Source organism: Micropterus salmoides, unplaced genomic scaffold, assembly GCF_014851395.1.
Source record: "Micropterus salmoides isolate LMB-PRFRI ecotype aquatic unplaced genomic scaffold, ASM1485139v1 Ms_hic_scaffold_12, whole genome shotgun sequence".
Classification (NCBI taxonomy): Eukaryota; Metazoa; Chordata; class Actinopteri; order Centrarchiformes; family Centrarchidae; genus Micropterus; species Micropterus salmoides.
This window is the reverse complement of record NW_024040263.1, coordinates 20,538,503-20,551,004: the sequence shown is the minus strand read 5'-3', so window position 1 is coordinate 20,551,004 and position 12,502 is coordinate 20,538,503. Positions and strand designations below refer to the sequence as shown.

The window sequence follows — 12,502 nt, the reverse complement described above, 5'->3', positions numbered from 1 at the left end:
TTGGTTACTTTCTACCTACAATGTTTTGGTCAAACATGGCGTGCTTCACTGAGCAGAGTCCAATCAAAAGTACTTGTAGGCATAACATCTGTCCTGCTAACCGATCTAACATGTAATACATTTTCAGTCTGTTACCGCTATTACCGTTACTGTCTGTGTGAATAATGTGTTGTCCTCCCTAGCCCCCCAGCCCTCTCGCCCTCTTTCTTGCTATCAACCAGTCGAGGCAGATGGCCCTGAGCCATGGTTCTGCTCGAGGTTTCTGCCCCTTAAAAGGAAGCTTTTCCTTGCCTTTGTCTCCAAGTGCTTGCTCATGGTGGGGATTGTTGGGTCTCTGTAAATAATAGCACAAAGACTATCAACGGTCACAACTCACAAGTAAAGGTCTAATAAAGTGGCCAGTGAGTGTAGGTTGCAGCAGAATGGAAGCTCAAAAGAGTTTGAACTAAGGGTTTCTCACTTGGGCATTTTAACTCAACGAGGCAAATCAAAGTAGCAACTGAATGCTGTGAACTAAGGGTCATCTAAACGGCTATTTGAAGATGAGTATAAGGGTAGCTGCTTATACAGCAAGCATGTATATGTGTGTTCAGACACCCCTGGCCTTCACTGCAATCATTATCCGAATCAATACTGCAGAGTAAATGTGGAGAGACTGTTTGTGCAAGAGAGAAGTTCAGCACAAGATCATCTCATCCACCTTTCTCCTCTAATGCATGGTTGCCCTTGCTTCATTTGTTCCAACAAACACTCTTTTAGTGTTTTTTTATTTCAAAAGATGCAAGCAAACAGGGAATATGGTTTGCATGTATAATGAACAGAGACTTATGCAAATGTAAATATGAAATGTAAATGTGAGTAACCAGGCAAAGAAGATGCCCACACAGCAGGGATTGTGCTAGAGGTGATTTAAGTTTTCTTTTTTTTAAGGCCGCATGTCTAAAAGGAAAAAAACTCTTGAAACCTCAGAACATACACTCACATGCGCGCGCACACACACACACACACACACACTAGCGAGAACGTCAGCATACAAGCAGCAGAAAACCCCCTATATACCTAAAGACACTCACACAAACAAATGTTCCATTTGATTGTCTAAACACATACAGTATAAGGTCTCTCTTACAACAGGTACACACACACACACAGACTCCATTAAGATGAGTGTGTTCATTATTTATCATTGTTTATATCTCTGATAGAGTGTCAGCGGAGATAACAAGGCTAAGACTGCTGACTGATAGATATTTTGCCTTCACACATATACAGTACAGACACACTTACACACCAGATGGAACAGCCCCCGCTATACACACACACACACACACACACACACACACACACACACACACACACAATGTGAGCTTATAGAGTTGTAATAATGGGCAGGGGGTCAGCTGTTTGTCTGTGTTTGTGTGTGTGTTCCCTATTTATCAATGTTGGACATATTGCCACTGGAAATAATAAGACTAAAGTGCTGACTGATTCAGATTTAGTCACATACACACCCAGACACTTCTTGCTTGTCTTACACACACATACACAAGAATACCCTTGGGTCGATCCATAGAAATACATATCAAAGTGATTTAATGTTTAAGTTCTTGCCTCTCAGTGAGTTTAAACTGAAAATGTTGCTGACTCTATAAAAAGACATCTTTGTTTTGTGCAAACAGAGATTGTAAGTGGTAATCGCAGAGACTTGTCTCCTCTTTCTTCCCTTTTCTTGCATTTTTTTCTTTTTGGTTATATACTGTGTGCAGTCTTTTTTTTGAGGGGGGGTTCTGCAATGCTCATCTCAGTCATCTATCAGTCATACAGTGTGGGTGGTGTTGGGATGTCTTGTTTAAATTTTGAGTAACACTCTTCATTGTTTGGCTGGTTGGCTATCACAGCTCATGTAACCACTTGTATTCTAAGCTTCAGAGCTTGGAAGACATTCAAGCAAGTTTCACTGTAAACAATGTGGTTTTGTTTAACATTTCTCTCATATCCATAAGGTCTAACAAAAATGCCTTTTTGAATGTTTTGGAAACTGATTTGTTTAAATCTGTTTGTGGTCGTCTACCTTTCTTATTTTATTTTCACGCAACTGACCACATAACTGGTGTTTATGTGTGACAATAACAAACAACATACAGACAGTTTAACACTTTAACAACAGCAGAAAAAAGCAGAGACAGCGTAGAATACTGCATATGAATGAAACTGTTCACCTGTGTTGTCTTATAATAATACATTTGCTCTATGCTTACAGAATAATCTTTTGCACTGTAGCCACAATAATAATTCTGTGAATCTCATCTGACGTTCACTAATATGACAGGATAGACATCTAATGTCATTGTGGTCATAAGAGGCTTACATTTGTCCAGTTTCCAACACCATTGCAGAGAGATGCAGCCACATCAGAGTCAGTTCAGGAAGCTAGTCAACCTTATAAACATATGACATTATAAAGTCCAACAGGAGGCAAAGGGAAATTCACTGAGCTCAGTGGCTTAATGTGTGGGAAAAGGCTTTGGAAATTTCAGTGCTCCCATGAGTATCATAAAGCCTAGTGTATATTCTTATTAGAACATGATTAAGTATCTTATAATAATAGGTAGGACCCACATGGCCATTTGGCATTAATCTACAGATGTGGTTCAACATATTAATTAGATAGTCTGTTTCAACCTAAATACATAATTCAAACCCTGTCATTAGATAGTTGACATTTAATTGAAATGCTTATGAGATATGTTGTATGTTGAATGACTAGTATAGTATGCACTCCTCCACCTTCAGTTTGAGGATGCCCCACAGATGCTCAGTAGGGTTTAGGTCCGGAGACATGCCTGGCCGGTCCATCACCTTTATCCTCAGCTTCTTTAGCAAGGCAGTGGTCGTCTTGGAGGTGTGTTTGGGGTAGGGCTGGACGATATGGCCAAAAATGTTATCACGATAAAAAGTTTCCTATCTTTCAATATCGATAATTATCACGATAAGTATCAAATTGTTATTTCTTTCGAGTTTAAAGGCTTTGCTCCTGAGTGATGGTGAATGGTTAATTGAGGTTTAAACTCTTTTTTGTGGTCAACACTTGATGACAAACAGTGGATCACTTCACAAATCTGAGGTTGAACATTCAAAACAATTATGATAAAATCTTTGTCAACAAATATGCGTGAGTAAAATTAAGTAAAAGCTTTTTTTCAGACCTGTTTCCTCAACAAAAGAGACATCTTACTAAAAAAATTAAGTCCTAATTTGTGTATAATTCATGCGAATAAACAATCATTTATTGAATATTTATTGAACATTTGTTGTATTGTTATTGAAAAAAAATATATTGTGATAATTATTATTATTGTTTTATTGTCCAGCCCTAGTTTGGGGTCATTATCATGTTGGAATACTGCCCTGTGGTCCAGTCTCCGAAGGGAGGGGATCATGCTCTGCTTCAGTATGTCACAGTACATGTTGGCATTCATGGTTCCCTCAATGAACTGTAGCTCCTCAGTGCCGGCAGCACTCATGCAGCCCCAGACCATGACACTCCCACCACCATGCTTGACTGTAGGCAAGACACACTTGTCTATTTACTCCTCCCCTGGTTGCCTCCACACACTCTCGACACCAACCGAACCAAATAAGTTTATCTCGGTCTCATCAGACCACAGGACATGGTTCCATTAATCCAAGTCCTTAGTCTGCTTGTCTTCAGCAAACTGTTTGCATGCTTTCTTGTGCATCGTCATCTCAAGAGGCTTCGTTCTGGGATGACAGCCATGCAGACCAATTTGATGCAGTGTGCGGCGTATGGTCTGAGCACTGACAGACTGACCCTCCATTCCTTCAACCTCTGCAGCAATGCTGGCAGCCCTCATTCATCTATTTCTCAAAGACAACCTCTGGATATGACACTGCGCACGTGCACTCAACTTCTTTGGTCGACCATGGCGAGGCCGGTTCTGAGTGGAACCTGTCCTGTTGAACTGCTGTATGGTCTTGGCCACCGTGCTGCAGCTCAGTTTCAGGGTCTTGGTAATCTTCTTATAGCCTAGGCCATCTTTATGTACAGCAACATTTTTTACATTTTTTTCAGGTCCTCAGAGAGTTCTTTGCCATGAGGTGCCATGTTGAACTTCCAGTGAACAGTTTGCGGGAGTGTAAGAGCAATAACACCAAATTTAACACATCTGCTCCCTGTTCACACCTGAGACCTTGTAACACTAAAGAGTCACATGACAGCGTAGAGGGAAAATGGCTAATTGGGCCCTATTTGGACATTTCCACTCAGGGGTGTACTCACTTTTGTTGCCAGCGGTTTAGATATTAATGGCTGTGTGATGTGTTATTTTGAGGGGACAGCAAATTTACACTGTTATACAAGCTGTACACTCACTACTTTACATTGTAGCAAAGTGTTATTTCTTCAGTGTTGTCACATGAAAAGGTATCAAATATTTACAAGAATGTGAGGGCTGTACTCACTTTTGTGAGATACTGTACATAACACTTGTTTATCTCTAAGGTACCATATGGGTTTTCCTATAATAATATATAAAGGCATCTTTAAGTCGCCTATTTAATGAACAGATTTTGGCACTTTTTGTTAAATTGTCAAGGTCTATATTGGTGAGAAAATAAATCCTTAATCATTGGGAGAGATCAAAAATCAAGTATAACTATCATTCACACAAATCATGTTTTTAGTTCAATTACTCAAATCTTTCTTTTGTCTTTTTTGTCCGTGTGTGTCTCTGTGTGTTTGCGTGTATGTGTGCACTGACCACTCAAGCGATTAACATCAGGTGTGTCAGCGCTCTAAGTCTGATGGATACGTCACATTAAGCCCTCTCCACTGTGTTTGTGTGTGTGTGCGTATGTGACACAGGACGACAGAGTATTTCACGCTGGACTCTCCCATTACCTGAGGTCAGCACTGTTACTGACAAAGTGAGAAAAATGTGTGTGTGTGTGTGTACGATAAATTACACAGTGCAGGTGTGAACAGCCATAATGACGGTGGTGGGTCTAGACGAGGAGCTGAGTGCAGCAGGTTTGGGAGCTCATACTGCCTTCAGCAGCACATTTTACCCTCTCACACACACAAAGTCAAGCACACCAGCATACAAACAGACACGCAAACAAACACATGACCTATCACGTTATGACAGTCATGCCCTTTAACTTAAAGCATGTAGTGGTGACATTCTTGGGTATATGAAATCTGTTACTAGTATGTATTTCATTGTGAAATTTACTATGCTGGCTGAACCATTTTATGATACTTGTAAAACACTTATGAACATTGAAATGACAAAAATTTTTTCTGCCATTATTGCTCATTGCCCTCAAATTTACCACTGACCTGACATTAAGTACATGGTGTATATACATCATCATGAATACATAAATCCCTGTTATGTACAATAAATAATCCTAGATTGTATCACTTGATTTACATGAAAAACAGTATTGGCAAACTAGTTCCTATATTTTTAGGCAATCATGCTATTTTAGGTACTAATGAAGAGACATTTAAGTTAAGTTGCCTGCTAATTTTTCAAGGACAGAAATTAAAACAGGACTGTATTATCTTCCTATGTAGTTTATCTTTAAAACCCCAAAAACTGTGATTACAAGCAGGGTGGAGGACCTATGAATTGGACATTGGTTGCAGAGGCTACACTGTTCTAAAGCGTGTCCATGAAACAAATAAAATCTATTGTGCTTGAACGCACCACAAATCCAGCTACTGCCCATACAGCCAATGGGAAAAGCGTGACATTCCAGGGTCATTGCATCAGTGCCCAAAGCAGCATTTCTGTGTCAGTGTTGTCGTCGCTACCGGCTACAGGTGTGCTGAAAGCTGCAGTGATGTTGAGAAGTACGCGTCCTGTGTTTCTGATGCATTAAAATCCAAAAGGACACAGTAAACTCACTATCGACGCACCCTTTGCTAACAGTACATTGTGAACAACAAATCTGTGTTGAAATGATAGAAACGCTGCTCTCTGTGAGCTCCTACACAAACACACACACGCAGCAAAGTCAGTGGTCAGCTGAGCAGAGAGACTGTGTAGATAGCTCCAAGATTTTTTCAAGTTGACTACAACGTTACTGTAAGTGCGATAAAACCTTCACAAGTAAAAAGCCAAACATAACTGTTGCTGCTCTAGAAACAACATATAAGTTTATTTAAAACATTCAATTCTAATCCTGTTGTGAATGCTATTCTTTAAAAGCACCTTTGCCATTCCCACCACTTTGTCTGGAGACAACCAAACAAGAGCCCTGAACTAGAACTGTAGTAAAAGTGACGGTACCTCGATGAAAGCTATCTCTGCCAGCCCATCATCCACTCACTTCCACTCCATGAGGCAGTGAAACAGACACCTCTCCCTATGGACCCCAGAGGCAGAGGACAGGAGGGTGAAGCTGAGCGTAGATGATAGGACACTCTATTTAAACCACACACACACACACACACACACACACACACACCTACTCACACCACTCCCTCTCCTCTCTTTTTCCTATCTGTCTTCTTCCGTGCATCATTCACCATCCTCCCTGCTCATCCTCCTCACTCCAATCTCCCTGTTTTCCTTTCTCTCTCTCTTTACCACACTGATCTATCAGATTAGTTTATTTGCAAAGAAACTTAAAGCTACACCAGCCAAGGCTTTTATGAAAAAGGACATATTTTTCTTTAACATAAATCACAAGAGCTGTGACAGCAAAGAGCACTCCATGCGCTAATTGAGATCATGTACCTATTGCCCTATTTGCCTGAAGGAAGTGACACTTTCAAATGGTCCGCTAAACAGCAGTGAGTAAATGCTCTACACAGAGAAAGCTGGATCTTTCTCTTCGCTCTCTTCCCTTTAATCTATTTTGGTAAACATCATAATATCTGTATTTATAGCTCAGTATTAGTAGTTTTGTATCTTTTAGGAAACAGTAATGTAGTCAGAAATGTACTGAATTCAATGACCTTGGCATTTTCATTTGGTAAAATCTTTAGATGATTTTGCCAATCCACATTAAAACAGCCTTTTTTTAGGAGGAGGAGTGATAATGAAATTTACAGTGTTGGAGTTATGGTGATTTTGCAGTGAAATTTGACTTGACTATAAATTAGATCTACAATATTGCCTCAGTGGGATCACAATTAAGGAGCAAAGAAAAGGTGCACAGATGAGGCAAAATTAAAAATTCACCCTATCAAGAAAAGGTTTCTGAGAAGATAGACTTTGGCTGGAGTTATGGTTCTCTGAAGAGAGAAAGTCTGCACAGGTGTTACTAACAGGTAACTGTAACATGTACAGGCTCGCTGAGTTGCTAATCCCAAACCTTCCATATCTCAACAAGGTATCATGGGGACCTGAGAATAAAGCAAGTTGATTGGTTAATCCAACTCCTGTTGATACTGTAGGTGGTGCCCTTTCTTTTGCACAGCAAGCAAGTATATTTTTGCCCGTATTCCTTTTATATATATATATATATATATATATATATATATATATATATATATATATATATATCAATACTTAAGTATTAAGAATATTATAAATCACATTTGATGGATTACAATGCTCATAAAAAGGTTTTCATCAAATAACAAATGTGAACAGTTTACAGATAAGGCAATAAAAGCTTACCCCAAAATATAGACACAATGATGCTATAAAAAAAAACGCTGGGCCCTGTTGTCAGCTGTCACACTTCAGACTGTCAGACTTGTGACTGATCTTGAAAAAAATATTGTTCAGATTAATATCCTGTGTGTTATCCTGCAACAGCGTCACTTCAGCCGCCCAGCTATTAATCTAATCCCTAGCAGTGCTGTGCAGTTTGAAAGAGAGTAGCTGGTGGTAGAGATCAGTATGGTCGACAGAGAAAGGAAAAACTAAGCTAAAATGAGCAGTAAGACTAGCAGAGAAAGATTAAGAACGATGTGATTGTTATGGAGGATGGAAGGACATGGGTTTGCGGACAATGGGCTGAAGAAGAGAGTGATGAAATAGAAAAAATGGAGAGGGTTGATAAGGTTGAGTAGGTGTCTGTCAACACATGGTTTAAATATAGTGTCTGAACATCCACGCTCAGCTTTTCCCTCCTGTCGTCTGCCTCTGGGCTCCTCAGAGACCTGGAGAGTTGTCTATTTCACTGTCCCATGGAGGGAAAGCCAGTGGTGATGACTTGACAGAGACATTCTGGAGTTTGAGTATCTGTGTGAGTGCTGAAGAGGGCATCACGATACATTCACATACATGATCAGTTAAAATCCTCAAATTTCAATCAAGCCATGTGAGAAAGTGACTTCCTTTTTTATAATTTTGTTATTTATTGTTTACTGAATTTAATGTGGGTCCATGATTACTTAATATGAGAGCACAATGTGTATGCTAAACCTAAACTCATATCTGTACACTACATAAAGCTTATCATTATTATCAGTCTGATTTACAGGCAAAAAGAAAAACATCTCTCACACATACAAATGCATAAACACAAGTGCAGAACTATGATTCCCTTCTTCTTTAGTAATCCCCGGCTCCTCCATGCTGCGTGTCGAAGTATCCTTGGGCAAGATACTAAACCCCGAATTGCCCTTGGTGTCTGTTCCACCAGTGTATAAATGTGTATGAATGTTAGTTTTTCTTTGAGCACTTAGGCTCAGTGTATCAATGTGCGTGAATGGTGAATGTGATGTAGTGTAAAAGCATTTTGAGTAGTTGAAAAGACTAGAAAGGTGCTATACAAATACTGAGCATTTACATTTACATTTATTTCTCATTTCAAATCCAACTACAGGGGGTTGTTTTGGCTATGGCTCCAAAACTGTCATTTCCATCGTCACCATTCAAATCACGCCTAACCGGCCGCAGTATAATGATGGCCTTTCTCAAACTTTTTGTTTTGTTTGGAGTTACCAGATGCGATTCTCATTGTGACGGTGTGGGGAGAAAAAGAGATTTGCTTTTGAAGAGACAGCTTTGGCAGTAAATTGGAGAGGCAGGTCTTGTGGGGATAACGTGTGCGCGTGTGTGTGTATGTAAGAGAGACAGAGAGAGAGAGAGAGAGAGAGAGAGAGAGAGAGAGGGCAACAGAGAGAAAGTATGTGTGTATGTGCCAACAATTATTCAGTAATTGTTCATTCTGATGTGTGTGTGCGCCTTTCCATGCTTGTGTGGGTCTATACCCACATTTGTTGTTTGTGTGTGTGTGTGTGTGTGTGTGTGTGTGTCCTCCCCTGAGTCCTTTGGGCTTTCACTGCAGAGAAATTCAATTTCAGTTGTCACTCACCAATCAGCCTGCCTAATTCGTGGTCTGGACTACACCATGGTGTGTGTGTGTGTGTGTGTGTGTGTGTGTGTGTGTGTTAGTGGGCAATTTGTGCAATGTGTGTTTGTCATCTCAATACCTGCTCGGCATCCTGGCATAACGACCTCTTAAAATATGTGCTTATAATCTTTTAAATGCTCTTCTTCTGAAATCATAAACCAAATGTGATAGAAACAAACAGACGATTGTTGACACTACAAAGAACTTTGCCTCCATTTACACAATATGGGTGTCAAACTTTCCTCAGTGCTTATAGCAGTATCTGTCTTTATAGCAAGATCTGAACGCCAAAGAAGAGAGATTCCTCTGTTTCATTTAGTGCAGCTACTTTGTGCCCTTTTAATCCTTAAGCACACTAAACTTAGAAATAGCGCATCAACATGATAAATTGTAGAAGAAGAATAATAAAACTGCTAGTGGTCTGTAATTTCTTTCAGCAGTCTTACACACGATGTTAAACTTTTACTGGCAGTGTGTGTGTGTTTTGTTTTTTTAAATGCTGATTGGCTGCCTACAAGTGGGGACATAAAATTATTTATTTATTCTTGTCGTACTTTTCAGATCAGTGTTACAGCGTGCATTAAAGACGATAAAACAACAATTGCAAAATCAATAAAAATGACCAACATTAATTAGAAATGGGGTTATGGCTACATAAAATAGGGCGGCAAAAGAGGAATAAAACAGGAATAAAACAGGCAAAAACAAATCTAACTTATATAGCTCATAAAACTGAGGCAACAGAGACAGACACAGTCAGTGTTCATGACTATAGGTCAATGTGATGACCTGTAGTAATCTGTTAATAATATTATAATATTACATTCTATATGAAAAGTGCAATGAGATAACTGCTGTTATAAATTGCCGTTATATATTCAGGTGACTCCAAAGCATCCTTAATGATTTCGCAGAGATTTCTATAAAAATGAACAATAGTTTTCTTCAGTCCACCAATGACTGTGGTCAAGTTCAAATAATAAAAAAATGTCAAATATGACTTCTTGTGTGAGATGGGATGCAAACACTGCAATCCCTTTCTTTTCACTGACTACCAGGAGTGAAAGTAGATTGAAGTTCTTGCCCGTACAACTACCTAAACCTTCATAGCTTCATATTATTCTCCTCTGGCCCCCTTCCTGCAACCCTGAACAAATGAATAACATTTTTAATGCCTGAAGGTGTAGAAAGAAATAAGAAACACTTGTATGTGGGTTTTTGCATGCAGCTGTTGTCCCCTTTCCCAGTACTTCAGGACTAGCATTGAATCTTTTAGTGGTACAGAGTACTGGACAGTACCGGCTTACTTTCACTCCTGCTAACTACAGTGTTACTGATGAATGCAAGCAACTAATATAGATGGGTTCAATATTAATATAATGCCTAGGAGAAAGAATCACTACTTGTTATATCCTGCCTATAATGCCAGTTATATTTATAGCTTTATAACTTTCCAGAGATCAGGAATTTCTACACATAGTATTATCAGTATTTACCATACATACTCAGCATGACAATACAAATCATATACACTCAAAATTTTTGGCAGATTTTTGCATTTATGGAAATTGCATCTGCCCTTTTCTGAGATCTTACTCACTCACTTTGAATAAAACAAAAACAATTCCTCTGCTTTATTTCTTTACTTCTATTCATGGACTTCTACTTATCTTTTTTTTTTTTTAACTCTCTCCCTGCTTTTATTACTCCTCCTGTCTTTTGGTCCCTCACACTATCTGTTTTTCACATACCAGTTTATAGCCTATGAAATACCTTCAGCACTTTTATGCTTAGAACTTACTGCCTTCCCTCAGGCATATTTAGCCATCTCCCCCACTCCCCCCACCCCCACCCTCACCACCACTCATATTCTGAAGTCGCTTATTGAAACATAAGGCATGATGTGCAGAGGCTTTACAGGAGGTTTGCAGGGGTCAGATTCTGCCTCATTTGCATGTATACTATCACAGTGTAGTTCCTTGAGCCCAGAGGCAATATGGTATATTAGATGTATGGGTGCAGTAACCTGGATGACATGCTCAGAAAGTCTAGGTTGAAAACAGATCTAGAAATGCATACAGAACCAAGCACTGACTATATATAGATCAAAATGGTGTTTATTATTTTGTGCTAGTGTTTAGTATCTTTAAAATGAACATTTTCCAGAATGTTCATTTTCCAGATCCAGATCAAAACAAACACCTATTTCCAACATTGGATGTCACTGCTTCACTAGCTATTCCTTTTCCAAATCAGCCAAGTCGAATGTACTTATTTGACATTTTAAAAGCACAAAACCATTGTGTATCAAAGTGCTTTCAAAAAAGGTGCTTACATAGCAGAGAGAAAGAAGGTACAGCCTGGACATCAATGGCAATAACAAAACATAATGGAAATAAGGGGTAGTTAAAATCACAAAATAAGAGCAATAGAGCATAAATAAGCATGTCAGCTACATTGAAAAACCAATGAATCTGGTTCTGAGATGAGTTTTTTGAGTATTGACAAACAGAAGGCTACTCCACAAAGGCAGCGCAGTCACTGCAAAAGCCCTTTAACCATCAGTCTTAACAAAGACTGCCAAACTAAATAACAAATACTGTATGTCCTTCATCATTGCCTTCCAAAGCAGCACAGACTGTATGATTCACATGAAAAATTAATCATAAGGTTGAACTGCTTGGTTAAGGTTAGGGAAAGATGAAAGTCGTGGTTAAAAAACTCAACTTTTGGTAGGAAACAGAAAATGGCCCTTTTCCCTTCAAAGTTTGAAAGCTCTATAATACGTTAAATTACTTCTGCCTTTGCTGTTGACAAGCAGTGGGAATAACACATCCACTAGAGGTCCTTACATGTAAACATATGCTATATGTTATATATAAAAAAACTATGCTGAACCAAAACTTTTGGATGATGATGATGATGATGATAATGATAATAATAATAATAATAATAATAATAATAATAATAATAATAATAATAATAATAATAATTGGAGGTATTTCATTTCATTGTGCAAGTCTTAATTTGGACACTCAAATGATCACATAGGGATATTATATAAATAAATTAATCATTAAAATTTTCAACAAATTAGTGCATTCTAAATGGGTCCAGTAAAATAAGATTAGGATGAAAAAGAAAGGAAGGAAGGGAA

At 38.8% G+C, this 12,502-nt stretch overlaps 1 protein-coding gene across 1 annotated transcript in view; it reads right to left on the bottom strand.

Moving 5' to 3' along the window:
- LOC119899362 (zeta-sarcoglycan) overlaps window positions 1-12,502 on the bottom strand; it is a 422,063-nt gene that overhangs the window by 182,332 nt on the left and 227,229 nt on the right. The window lies entirely within an intron of this gene.